The sequence below is a fragment of the Ochlerotatus camptorhynchus genome, unplaced genomic scaffold (genome assembly GCF_037179485.1).
Source record: "Ochlerotatus camptorhynchus isolate MF236.1 unplaced genomic scaffold, CSIRO-AGI_Acam_v1.1 ptg000168l, whole genome shotgun sequence".
In the NCBI taxonomy this organism is placed as follows: domain Eukaryota; kingdom Metazoa; phylum Arthropoda; class Insecta; order Diptera; family Culicidae; genus Ochlerotatus; species Ochlerotatus camptorhynchus.
In genome coordinates this window covers 115347-129309 of record NW_027040658.1, presented here as the reverse complement: position 1 = coordinate 129309, position 13963 = coordinate 115347, and the positions used below count along the sequence as shown (strand labels likewise).

Sequence of the window (13963 nt, the reverse complement as noted above, 5' to 3'; positions counted from 1 at the left end):
ACACTTTGTTACTAGTGTTACTTTACTGTCTGTTCCCGGTAATTTTGCAATAGCAAGAGACCTCTCGAGCTGTGGCTCAAAGTCGGCTTACTACTGGGCAATCGGAGGGGCTACGCAACCAAATATGCAGAATACTGTCACTTGATTAAAGCTATGGAAAAAAAATGCAACTGTGGTTCAAGATGGCAACAATTTATTGAGGACAACTATTGTTTGAGAGGGTTGGTTTATATTACTACTATTGTGGTGTGGGTGTAAAGTGGGTGGTTTATTCTTTAAAAAAACGTACCGGTACTGCTGATGATGATGACTGATGCTGAAGATGGACGTCTTCGACGACGTTGGGCGAGCGCTCGCTGGACTCACTGTGCTATGAATTCTACCAGATTCGGTGTGGCGATCGTGGTCAGTGGCTGAGTGGCGGAGTGAGGAAGCGATTTCGTTGGCTCGCGAAACTACTATAAGTCCTCCCAGGCGTCTTTCCTCATAGACTTACATCGGCAGAGCCCAGGCAAGGCCGGAGTGACTCTACCGAGAGGGGAACGTCTTCTTGGCGGTTAGGGAGGGTTCCCGAGACCAATTCCTTCCAGCCAATTATTTTTGGTCTGGCTTGAGGAAGGCTAGTTCCTATGCTTTTAGACCTAGCGGCCCATAGAGACTGCTAGACCGGATCACGTGCGCGTCGGTTGATCTTGTCAACGGACAAAATGGCGGTGTGTACCAAACGGTAATACAAAAGGTCCTGAATTGAGCTTCTTCCCATCGTCCCTTCCGTTATATCGCATCCTCCATTCAACTACCGACCGAGGCCTTCTTCTGAAAACTCGGGAGCTATCTCGGTCATAATCAGACCCACTACTATTCGCGCTAGAACTGTCGCTTTCGGTTACTACTTGTGTGCTTTTCTTCTCCTGTTTGCTCGACCTACCACTTTCTCGTTTTTTCCTCAACTCCTGTTTTCCTAATTTCTTCTCTACTCTTTCCTTTTTACTCTTCTTCTTTTCTCCACCTTCAGATAATGATTTCCTTTCTTTTTCATTTCTTTTTGATAGTTAACTGTAACTTGACTGCAATGTTGGATAATTTTCGAATTGGTATAATTCTCGCCATCTTCCAGATGATTGGATAATAGTGCAGTTCCAAGCATCTATTGAACATAGTGGTCAAAAACTTGTACTTGTTCTCTTTAGAATTATGTTGAAAATGCCGTCAAAGCCGGGCGCCTTCATATTCTTAGAATATTTCAGCGCTGAGAAAATCTGTTCTACCGTGATTTTATCCTCCGGGGGACGACGCATTGCGTCACCTGATTTTCGAGCAGACTTTGGATATTGGAGCCAAGCAAGTGCGATGCAGCAATATGATCACCAAGCGTATTTGCTTTCTCCTTCCGTGTTATGAGCCGAGCGTCATCATTTTCGAGTCTTAGATGTGGAACAGGTTTGGAATGAGACCTCAGAACCTTGGCTACCTTTCAAAATGGCCGTGAACTTCCGTTTCGGAGTGAGTCCATTCTGAAAGCAATCTGCCTGTGCAGATCGGCCGTTTCACGTTTTTTGTCCTCTGAAACTGGCGTCTACGAATATTTCTCACGCGAATTATCATTTGGGTGTGGGAAGCAATGGTAGTAAACTTATCCCTCACAAGGACTTCCAGCGCCCGGTCGATGTCATCTACGGTGTCAAGCGGCGGATTTTCGTCGATGTTTCTGTCCACCACACGTCCAAACTGGACCCAGTTTACGCGGAGGTAGTCCTATTGTAGGCAACTTGAAGCAGCTGCCACTTTGAAGCCGACTTCAGCCACCCGGTGGTTGGTGGTCTGAGCTAAGGTCGCTGTGTGCCACCGGTTTGGATATACCGATGTTAGTCAGGAAGAAGTCCAGCGTGGAAGAATTTCCCGCCGGAGAGATGCAAGTTGGTTCATCCGGAAACTCAACTGTGTACATCCCATACTGCGAGTGATCAAACAGCAGACGTCCGTTCGGGTTCCGCTGGTAGTTCCGCCAAGCCTCGTGACGGGCATTCAAATAGCCTCCAATGACGAATCGAGAGCTAGTGCGAGTGATGACGGTCAGATCGTTCTTAAATTTGGCTTCTAATCCATTGCTGGCGATGCACTGTCGAAGGCAGTACACAGCGATTAACCGGACGATTCCGTTTGGCGATTCCACCTCCACGCTGAGAGTTTCGATGATAGAGGTGTGGATGTGGGGAAGAGTGACGAACTTAACCGCAACACCACCACCCTGGAGTTGGTGCGATCAAGCCGGATGATGGTGTGGTCCGGCAACCGTGGAGCCCCACGTCGATGTTATGCTTGCGGAGGAAATTGGCAATTTTGATCTTTTTTGCTCGTACAGATCAAGCGTTCCAGGTGACGATAGTTAACGGCTTAAACGCCATACTGGATGACGAACTTACCGAGCACTTGAATCTGTTCGGGCTTACTGCAGCTCTTACGAAATCTCCATCAGTTCATTGGCTGTGAACAGATCAGGATTGTTGGCTTGTGCTGTTGGTTGACTCCAGAATCCAGGGGGGATGGAAAGCCTTGTCCAGCAGAAGCGCTAAAGCGTTCTTGAGAGGGGGCAAATCGGGTCCACGGAAGAAAATCTTCTTGTCTAAAGGCCGGCGCCTTCTCCTTCCTTCGTCCTAGTTAATTGTTTGCAGACGCCTGTTTTCGGATCCGTTTTAATTCTTTGCGTTTGATGCACTGCCTGTCGTTTTCCTGATGCGCACCTCCACATTTGACGCATATGACCACCGCAGCTCCGTCTGCACATTCGGTGGTCACGTGATTTTGGGGACATTTTCCACAACGCGGTTTGATGTGGCAGTTACGAACGATGATCGAGTTGATTGAGCGGATGACTTTCAACGCATTTAGCGTCAAATTGGCCTTCGGGAAATGCACCGCGAATAGGCAGTCCGGATATGCTTTCGCGGTCTCGTCTTTTCTCGTGATTCTGAAAACCACGATGGGAGCCAACTTGTACCGGTCCCTAATCTTAGCCTCGATCAGATTCGTGTCGTAGTTTGGAAGACCTCTGACAACCACTTTAAATGCACTCTCGCCAGGAATTCCGCACTGGCGTTCTTCAGGTGAGCGACGACCAAGTCGTAATCCGCTTTTGTTCAAAGCATCACTTTCCCCACGTTGGATACTCCGCAAGCGACTTCGTCCCATCTCAGGGCAGGCACACTAACACGATGCGACCGAATCAACTTTCGTTGAGAACAAACGCTCGATACACTCGTACTTTCACTTAGACAGAGCGAATGAAAACCCGAACTTTCGTTTTGTCCATGCTTGGCATGCACAGTTGTACACACCAACTGCTCATTTGTCAATAACTTTTCAATCAGTTGTTGAAATTTGTTTTTCTTTAAAAAAAAATTCATAGATTAGGATCATAGTTGACCATAACTATGCAAAGAGTAGGTAAATCTTAACACCAATGAATTTTTACACTTAAAGTCCGAGATGTGCAGCGAGCATTTCTCACTTCATTTTTACAACGCAAAAACAAATATAGTTTATTACTATAATTGAAATTGACTTTTTTTAAGTATATATAACAAGCTTAAACTATATTCTATCTGCTTAAAAAAAAACTATGTTTCGTCAACTATGTGCAAATTTATTAGCAAATGAGCAGTTTGTGACCAAAACTGTGTATGCCAAGCATGGTTTTGTCAACGTGCTCCCTGAAAATCAGCTTGCTGTCTAGTGTTAAGCAGAGGTAGACTACCGCTTTCGACCATTCCACCACTGTGCCGTTCAGGCAGATCTTATTATTCTCCGACGGAATAATTCTGGGAGATTTAGAGTGTGGAAAGATGATGACCTGGGTCTTTGCCGCGTTGATAAGGATCTTCCAGCTGTTGAAATATTCAGACAGGACGTCCAGGCCTCTCTGAAGTTTGGCAGTCAGAGCTCCGATGACCCTACCCTTGAAGACGATGGATGTGTCATCTGCGAACAGAGACAACGATCCACCATCAGGGAGAGCCGGCATATCGGAGGTGAACAGGTTGAATAGAATGGGGCCAAGGATGCTTTCTTGTGGAACCCCGGCACTGATGATGACAGCATCCTATGTGATGCCATTCAGAGAGACTCGGAACGTCCTGTCCGATAGATAGTTATTTATTATCTTCACTAGGAAGATTGGAAGACCGTACTGCTTCAATTTGAACACCAGGCCATCATGCCAGACATTGTCGAATGCTTTTTCAACGTCCAACAACGCCATGGCAGATGTTTTCGAAACAGAATTGTTCCGTCTGAGAATGTTTGTTACTCGAGTCAGCTGGTGGACGGTCGAACGACCTTTCCAAAAACTAAACTGTTCCTCGATTAACAAGTTGTTTTCTTCGGTACAAGTTAGCAGCCAGTGATAGACTGCTCTTTCAAACTGTTTTGATAACCCTGAGAGAAGGCTAGGAGGGATCCTTCCCAGGTTTCCGGATGGACATGACTTTAGCTGACTACCAACACGAGGGGAAGTAGCCATGTCGGAGGCATAGATTAAAAATCAGTGCCAGATGGTTGTAGAATGTGCAACTCAATTGTTTGAGTTCCAGATTCAGGATGCTGTCGAAAACTGGGGTCTTCATGTTTTTAGATGATTTTATATAGGCCAACACCTCGTCAGCCGTAATCTCGGATTCCTCGGGAAAAATATTAGGAATTTGATGAAGGTTGGCTGCGTTTACAGCAACCTCAGCTTCGTGAGGGCTGACGATGTTTTGTCCGAGATTATGGGAGCTGACGAAGTGTTGACCCATCGCGGTAGACTTCTCTTCAGGAGCTATCAGATGAACCACTGGGTCTCCGCGACTATCCACTGGGTCAGTGGTGGAATGGGTCTTGGCTTATTTTTAAAGATTTTGGTTAGTTTCCAAAAGAGTTTTGCACCATCTGGGTGAGAGCGGATCCTGTTCGCAATATTCTGATTTCTGAGGTCCACCATGCTAGCTTGGATGGTTTTTGTTATGCGATTACAATGGGTCTTCAAGACAGGTGAGCCAGAACGCTGGTATTGCCTTCGAATGGAGTTACGGAGTCTAATGATATATTTGATAATTATATCAAGGTTCAAAGTATTACTCCAGACAGGTTACTGGCACGTGTTGTTCCCTGGCCCGGAATATTGCTTCCTTGATGGAACGCAGACACCGGTCAACGTCTTCGGGCGTCTCCGGAAGGACACCGTAGTCGACAGCGGAGTCGACACAGTGTTGGAAGTGATCCCAGCTGACGCGATGGTAGTTGCGTCGGAAAGCTTGGAATCGGTTGACGGATGAACCCACATCGGCCACCACCGGATAGTGGTCCGAACTCAGCCCCTGATGGGTCACAGGTTGCGAAATGTTAGCACAAGCACGATGACACTAGCCTTATATAGTGGCTGCTGGTTGACTGCAGACACGTTATTGGTTAATCACCTGATCCAGTCATCTTTAAGCACGTTGTGGTGCATCAATTTTGCTCACACGCGTTTTGCTTCTGGCAAAATTATGAAAATCAACTCTTCAAGGGGAAATATTTTTGTCACCCTGAAAAGGACGGGTTTGGTTTGATGCGCATGGTCGTCTGTCGAGTGGCAAGCAAATTACCCGGCTGTTGGACCTAGGCAAAAGTGTAGCCTTGATATAAGACAGATCCCCAGTTTACGATGAACAACACGCACTATCTCGTGACGCCACTTATCACAGGTCCGTATTCATCTGGAAGCTAATTTGATGTTCTTCGGCATGACGATGACGCGCTTGATGAAGATAGCTCACAGTGGTGTTTCTCACGATGAGCAACTGTTCCTGAACAGTGGCGATGTGACTTCTTTACTATTTCTTTGGCTAGAGCGCTCTTGCAGGCAGCCTTGCAGCCTCTCCACCGGTCCGCAAGTCGTGTGTTGGGCGATCGATATGAACACGTTCGAAGTTCCAAAAGAAATGCGGCTTCGGCTTGTTTCGTTTGGGACCAACTATGGCTGTGTTAGGAAAGACACCTTGTGGTCTAAGCATGTGTATGAGGAATTTTAATGCTACCAATTTTAGTTAAATGTCTTAGCTGTTAAACTATTTTCATTATTTGTACTATATGCCACGAAATTGCTGAATGAAGCCCCCGTCGAATGGCATATTGCATGACATATTTCACATTAATGCTTTGGAAAAATATGCGTTCAAAACCTGACCACTTTTCGTTACATGTTCATTTTCCGTACTTGCAAAGTGTAGAAAGAATACAAATACGTAGTGAAAAGAATTTAAAGATTAATTTCAATAATGGAAATTCCCATTTTTGATATTATATAAGCTTTGCTTACCTATTCGTTTCTCTTCGCTCTCACTATGGCAAATCAAAATTGTAAAAATATTTGATTGCCACTAAAATAGGCTCATGCGCTAAAAATAATCCACCTTTCTTTTACGTAGAATAACGTCTTTCGGCAACATCGACCGCACAACGAAAAGTGGTCAGATTTTGACCACATATAACTCTGTCAATAGCGGATGGATTTTAATTCTAAACAAGCCAATCGATTGGAAATTTTTCTACAAATTTGCTGAAATGAACACTTAATAATTTACAATAGGTCACTTTTGAAAAATACACAAATCTCCAACTGTTGTAATGGTAATCAAAATTATTGCACTTTCCCTAACACAGATTTCAAAATCGAGTTGGGTTGGGTGCGGTCTCATCTGGTCTCACTGAACGGTGCTTATTCAAACGCCGTGTGTGGCGGTGTCCGGTCGATCATTATCATCAGCAGCAGTAGCAGTGAATATTGTTCTCCAGTACCCAACGAAGCATGCGAGCTGCAACCCACATGAACGTCCATTTACCGAAGAAGGAGGAAGAAGCCGCACAGATACTGATCGGAATCAGTAGCTCTTCGTGAGTCGATGTGGGCCATCTATGCCAAGTACGTCACTCTCGTTCCAAACAACATACAGCTCGCCAGTCTTATCTGTGTTGAACACCCTAATAGTTCATTATTACTCAACCATCATGACAAAACGGTTCTTTTCAAGACCACCGTAAATTATTGTTGCTTAAGAGTTAATCAGCAACGAAACGTTTGTGGTCAAATGCGCAACAACAGTATTGAAGTGATACATACAAATTCTCGCAATGGCCGAATACCATATGACCTTGCCAATTAACCAAAAACACTTTGAATTAAGGCAAGGTTTTCTCCAGGACGCTAGAGAAAAGCAAAAAATCTCGAATCTATATGAATTTTAGCAAGAAATTCCTCCAATCAATTTTTGCTTTTTTAATATATTGAATAAGCCAAAAATTCCAAGATGGGCAAAAGTAGTTTCCCTACCACAGAAAAGCAAAAAATCTCGAATCTATATGAATTTTAGCAAGAAATTCCTCCAATCAATTTTTGCTTTTTTAATATATTGAATAAGCCAAAAATTCCAAGATGGGCAAAAGTAGTTTCCCTACCACAGTCGCCGAATATTGAAACTGACAGGGATGGAAAATCATTTACATTCATTTCGTTCATTCATTTACATTCATTTGCCTCTAACTTTTTTCATCAACAGAATTCCGTAAAATAGTATTGGAAGCTGTTGCAGGCTTTGATATTAACTATATATTTTGTTAACAGCACAAATCTGTATCTCTTATGCATGATGAATCAGAGCGATAAGAACCCACCATTGTTTTTCAGTGAATGTTAATTGCATTCACTGAAACACAATAACATGTTCTGCCAGCTCTATTTCATCATGCATAAGAGATTCAGATTTTAGTTAATATCAAAAGCTACAAAAGCTTCATACATCATTCAACGGTATTCTGTTGATGAAAAAAGTTAGAGGCAAATGAATGTACGAAATGAATGTAAATGATTTTCCATCCCTGGATACCGAGCACGTTATCCTACGTAAAATTTTCGGTCGTGTCTTGGAGACAACCTCCTACTTTTTCGTTCAGCCCAGTAACAATAAAAGTTAACCATTTGAATGTAACGAAGTGCTAAATTTTTCAATAGAGTATCATATTGACATTCTAGTAGTCATTGAATTTGGAAAATTAATAAATTTTACCGCAGGAATCTACTTTGGTGTGAAAACGCAATATTTAATATTTTTATTTTTTAAATAGCTAGTATCAACTTTCCTCTCATCAACCTTCACGAGATGATTTTCAAATCTGTAATAGAATCTTACATTTCCCGTTTGGGTGTCGGAACATTTGATCAAATTCAATCAGACTTCACGCTGGAATTTCCTAATCTTTCCTTAAGATCCACCCTCAGCTCAACCTGATCATCTATTACGTAGCGAAAACATCTCCGTTCCGCAAATATTTGGTCCTTTTTCAATCTCTCGGGAGAGAACCCAACGACGCTCCCACTCTCCACCTCACAAACACATTTCAGCATAAACTCTCGCCATCCACCCAGCATTCCAGGACACAACCATAGCCAGGAACCGTCGCGTCGCTTTAGTCGATATCATCGGTAGCAGTCGGTGGCGGTGGCAGTGGCATAGACCAAGGATCCCATTCATGACCTGCTCTCGTTTCGCAAAAGCAGCAGTAGCAGCAGCATCACCAGCAATCCGCAAATCACTGTCCAGTAGAGTCTCGGCCGGCACCCAGTGAGCAAGCATTTTCAGAAAGAGTCCCCCACAAAAAAAAAAACGGTCGTCGTCGTTCTCGTCGTCGCCGTCGTCGTCGTCGTCGTCGTTCGTAGTTTGCTTTTTGTGAGAGGAAGACATAACCAGCATAATCATCCAGTTTTTCCTAAGCTCAGTGATTAGTGATAGCTGAAAGGGGCGTAAGAAGACCGCGAGGAAGAACAAGAGGTTCATCATCCGGGAAAATATCGCGTGATCCGTGTGGTGTGCAGCAGCGGACGGAAGAATCTCACCCGTTCAAGTGGAAAAGTGCGTGTCTTTTGGTCGTTTCAAAAATAAAAAGCGGAGGGCTGTGCCGTTACTCATAGCAGTTCGTCGTCGTCCTCGTCGGTCGGTGGAATTGTTGTGATATCTAAACCTCTGTGATGGGAATTTTATTTTGAAAGCCTCCCAACAAATTGCCAGGTGCTGGCCGGTGTCCCAATCGGAGCGAATAAAGGTGAATTCACTGCACGGAGAGAAATTCGGTGGTTGGAAATTTGTGGGTGGAAACGAAATGATGCAACTGGCCTGTCAGTGTCAATTCGAAGCAGCCCGAGAAGACGCAGTTGTCGTAGGTCAGGTGAACGGAGCTGAATCCTACATCTGCAGAATGTGCTAACTTTGAACCGGTTCCGGTTACAACGCAATCCGTCGGGCCATCGAGGAACGAGAGAGGGCAGCTTCACGCAATCATCAGCGGCGATTGTCGCACGCACGCACTCTTCAACAAATATAACGAAAACTCATAGCCGGCGACAATCGCTGATTGAATTTTCCACCGACGAAAACACCGATAAACCGAACCAACCATGTTCTCACTCTGCTCGAAACCAGCTTCCAGCAGTGCTTCGTCATCAAACCGCACTCAGCAGCACGGTAAGTTCTTCCCGACCTATAAATAGTGCATTACTGCGATGGGCATTTCGCGTTTTGGCATGGGCTGCTAGGGGGTGGCAATGAAATGCAGCCATGAATTGGCTCTCAGTTGATTGAATTCGATGCTGGATCGGGGAAGTTCTGTTTTCGCTTCTGCCTGAATGGATTTCTCCATGTGGTTCAATTTGGTACGTTGAACTCTATCTGGTTGTGGCTGGCTGTGGGTGGTGGTTCCCTATGTTGGTTGCTCTACTTTGAGTGCACGTTGGCATTTCCATTTAATGGTTAAGCAGTAAAAGGCAGCATCGCAGTAAATGTCGTATTACTTTTAACGAGCGCTAGAGAAATGGAATTACTTTGTTGCCCTTTCGGGTAGATGTGGTATTGGCCTTTTTGATTCGTCGCATGATAATGAGTCAATCTCAATCTTTTAGCTGAAGAAAGCATGTCTTTATCTGGTGACGATCATGAGATATTGGAAAGAAAAAGGTCGTACTGGTGCCACCTTTTGGCAGAAATTCAAAAGTAAAGAACCAAACGATTGCTGAGGCTTACTTAGAAATATATAGTGTTTCTCTAATTTTCGCATAAACCGGGCTGACTCATGCAATAGTTTTCAGGATTTGAGTAAATTACACTCAAAAGTTTGGAAAATGCGTAGAACTGTTCTCAATTTTGAATTAGTCTCAGTGGTCATCGTGACCACAGTTGACCTATTTGTGACCCTCAGAACAAGGCACCTACAAGTACGCTAACTGAAACATGTTTACTTTTCAATTGGCGAACGGCATTCGCTAACTGAAATGCGTTCCACGTGTCAAACCCATTGCTGATCAAATCAATTTCTCCTACACTAAAATTAGTTTAAAATCAATGCAATCTTATAAGATAAAGCAACTATAGTAATGACCCGATTTTTTCAACGACCTATCTAATTTATATTCTATGAAACCCATGCATGCACATTTTCAGTGGATTGCACCAAAGTAGAGAGAGTCTAGTGTAAGGGAGAAGCGGACTGAACCGATTAAAGCCAAACGATCCTTCAAAAGCCAGGCCAGTACAATTGTCATTAGAGCCAATCGATCAAGCCAAATCATTTATTATATCAAGCCGACTGCGATTGAAATTAAATTTTGTCATTTGACCCCAGGATGGTTCCGAAAACTTCAAGAACGTCCTGAACTACAAACAGGTTTTAGGATCTTCCAGATAAACTCCGATAGCTTCAGGGCAGTCCGATAGATTTCACGAAAACTTCTAGAAACTCAATGATGATGAAAAAGCTTCAGAGCAGTCCCATTAACTTAAGGAAAAATGCAAGAACTTGATAGAAGTGGCCATACCTTATGTTGAGTTATCGAGAAAATTAGGAGAACCTATATAAGAGCATTGAATTTACGAAACCAGGGGTAACGTAGAAATTTCAAAAGGAAAGTTTAGATAACTTAATAAATTTTTTTGAAGATTCCACTGAAGTTGCCCGAAATGCACGGAAATCGTCGGGAAGTTTAGAGATCTTTGCGGAAGTTTTATTAATTTAGGATAAATTTCAGGAACAACTTCAGGGAAGATTAGAGAACTTCAAGAAGGCATATCATCTGCAACATCAAGGTGGATCCATCAGCTTCAAGGAAACTGCAGTAGCTTTTAAGAAGTTCTATGATATCTGGGATATCCACAAAACTCGAAAGATGGCAAGAAATCATCTGTTAAGTATGCAGAACTTTAGGAGAATTGTGGAAACTTTTAAGAAAGCTAGCTCAAGAGATCTCCAGAGAACCTAATAGATCTTAAGATGTCAAGTTCAGACTTTCGGGGAAGTTTAAAGATCTATAATTTTTGGGAGAGAACACCAAGTAGTACTAAGATCTGTAAATGTTACATTTTATAAATTTACATGGTTTCCAGTAAATCCCGATTAGCAATTTCCAGTTTTTTCCGTTTTTTTCAGGGATTTTGTATTTTTTTTCCGGTTGTGCGATATACATTTAAATTAAGCATAAAACCAAATGCGATTGAAACGAAGAGAAGGTTCAATCAGAAACTACTAAGACAGCAGGATTTTTCCTAGATCATGAATTTAGTTCTGCGCTCAAAGTCTTCAAAATGCAAATCAATCATTGCAGACTAGAAATGTGCAATAAATTGGGAAGGTACCCTTAGTGGTTCTTATTCAGAAACTTGCTGGAACGTGTGAAACCAAAGAATTTCGTCCCATGTAACATGTTGCACACATTTGAGAAAATTTTAGAACTTGATGTGAAAAGTCAGCTGTTGGATTCTGTTTCCAGTCCCATGGGGAATAACATTGGACTGCCCCAGGGAAGTGTATTAGGGCTCCTTTTATTTATTATGTATATTGCAACGTGTTTTACGATGTTGCAATATTAATCTTTTGCAGATGATACTGTTTTATTCATTGCAGCTAAGATGATGTCGTTTTACACTTGAATGAAGATTTGGATTCTCTAAGTAGATGGTTGAAGTATAAACAATTGAAATTAAATATACGTTAAACTAAATTCATGGTAATTTCGTGGAATCGAGTAAATGAGAACGTCTCCGTTGTAATTGATGATGAGGCGATTGATCAAGTTCGGGAGATTAAACATCTTGGCGTGATTACAGATGACGAACTTAAGATTAACTCTCACATTGACAATGTCATCAAGAAAATTTCCAAGAAATGTGGAATTCTATGTCGAATGAAAAGTGATTTAACTATTACTAGTAAAATACAGCTATACAAATCAATCATCTCTCCTCATCTAGGCTTTTGCCCTTCCATTTTATTGTTGACCTATACATAACAAATATCGAGATTACAGCGCTTGCAGAGTAGAATAATGCATTTGATATTGAGATGTAATAGATTCACTTCCTCAACTTTGATGCTGGACACTTTACAATGTTTGTCGGAAAGCAAAAAATAGTATATTTGACGATGGTACTCATTTTTAAAGTAGTTAACGGTTTCCTGCCTCGATATTTGTGTGATCGAATTGAAAGAGGAAGTGATCTTCATAGATATAAAAAGCGAATCCAGACACATAAAGCAACCAACGATAAAGACAGAACGCTTGCTACCACTACCACGACAAACTCTCTCTGTAATTTAGCTTGATCGGAGTTGTAGAAGGATAATGATATATTGCTTGCCTGCTTTGTTGCAATATCCACGGTTGAGGACATCGGAATCGAGAAAAGGCATAACAAAAAAATCCCATTAACTCACGTGTATCATTTTCGGCGTAACTTCGTGAAGCAGCTTGCAAACAATTTGATCATTTCCTTCTCTGCCCGTGGCTAAAAATCACCTTAGGGGCCGTTTATAAACTACGTAGACAATTGTCCATACAAAAAATTTAAAATTTAAATGGGCCGTGGATAATTGTCAACCCCCCCCCCCTAAACTGTCTACGTAGTATATGAATAGCCCCTTAATAAAGATTTAAAAAAAAAGTTTGCTTCTACCGACCCGAGCGAGCTATATTGAATAGGCAATTTGTCATGAAAATATTTATTGCTTTCCATTTCTGACGTAGCTTTATCATTTTTTTTTTCTTTTTTTTCTAATACATTACTTACAGTTTTGTGTTGAAATGAAATGAAATGTTTCACAATTTCTTTTTTCTTCTTGTTTCTTCTTTTCTTTTCTTTGTTCTCTAGCTTCCCTTAACCTAACTTAAAGTCATTCGGCAGGTTGATCGCTTGTCATTTGGTAATTTTGGGATATTTTTGATTTTTACTTACTTAAGGGTCCTGTACACCACCGGACCCAAGCAACACACGGCCACCACATTAAGTTGCTGCAACTTTACTGTGACTGAAATAAGTTACACAGAAGTTACCACCACTGTTCAGTGACGAGTGTGTTGCTAAGGGAGATGCAAAGGGCCAACGTGTAAGGCTTCCATCCTGGGCGGCTGCTCTCTTTTACCTTGACCTGGGCCCAGGTCAGATTCCTATCGAATTGCTTTATTTCCTTGTTGAGGCTCCGCCGTCATGAGCCCCTGGGTCTGCCTCTGCTGCGATGTCCTGCCAGATTCCAATCCAGCGCTTGCTTGCAGATTTCGTTTCCGCCCCGTCGAAGTGTGTTGGCAACCCACCTCCACTTTCGGTCTCGAATTTCTGTTACTATCGGCTTCTTATGACATCGACGATGGAGCTCGGCATTCGAGATCCAATTGTGAGGTCACTAGGCACGAATTATATACCGCAGGTATCGGCTTATGAAGACCTGCACTGCCTTTAATCACATATCAGTCCCATATGGATTTTTGTCCATTTTGAGATAACAACGCTATCCACTATCAATTGGCATCTACTTTCATATTATGTGATAAAACTATGGACTTTGATTATGAAAAATGTGAAAACAACATCAGGTCAGTTTGTCCCATCAAGCAAAATAATCGAATATCAGT

General features: G+C 42.5%; 1 long non-coding RNA gene across 1 annotated transcript in view; it reads left to right on the top strand.

Moving 5' to 3' along the window:
- Positions 1 to 8537: 8537 nt before the first annotated feature.
- Positions 8538 to 13963, top strand: part of LOC135701562 (uncharacterized) — a 109032-nt gene continuing 103606 nt past the window's right edge. The window contains exon 1 of the long non-coding RNA XR_010517626.1: positions 8538 to 9533. This is a non-coding gene — a long non-coding RNA (uncharacterized LOC135701562). The remainder of the gene's footprint in view (positions 9534 to 13963) is intronic.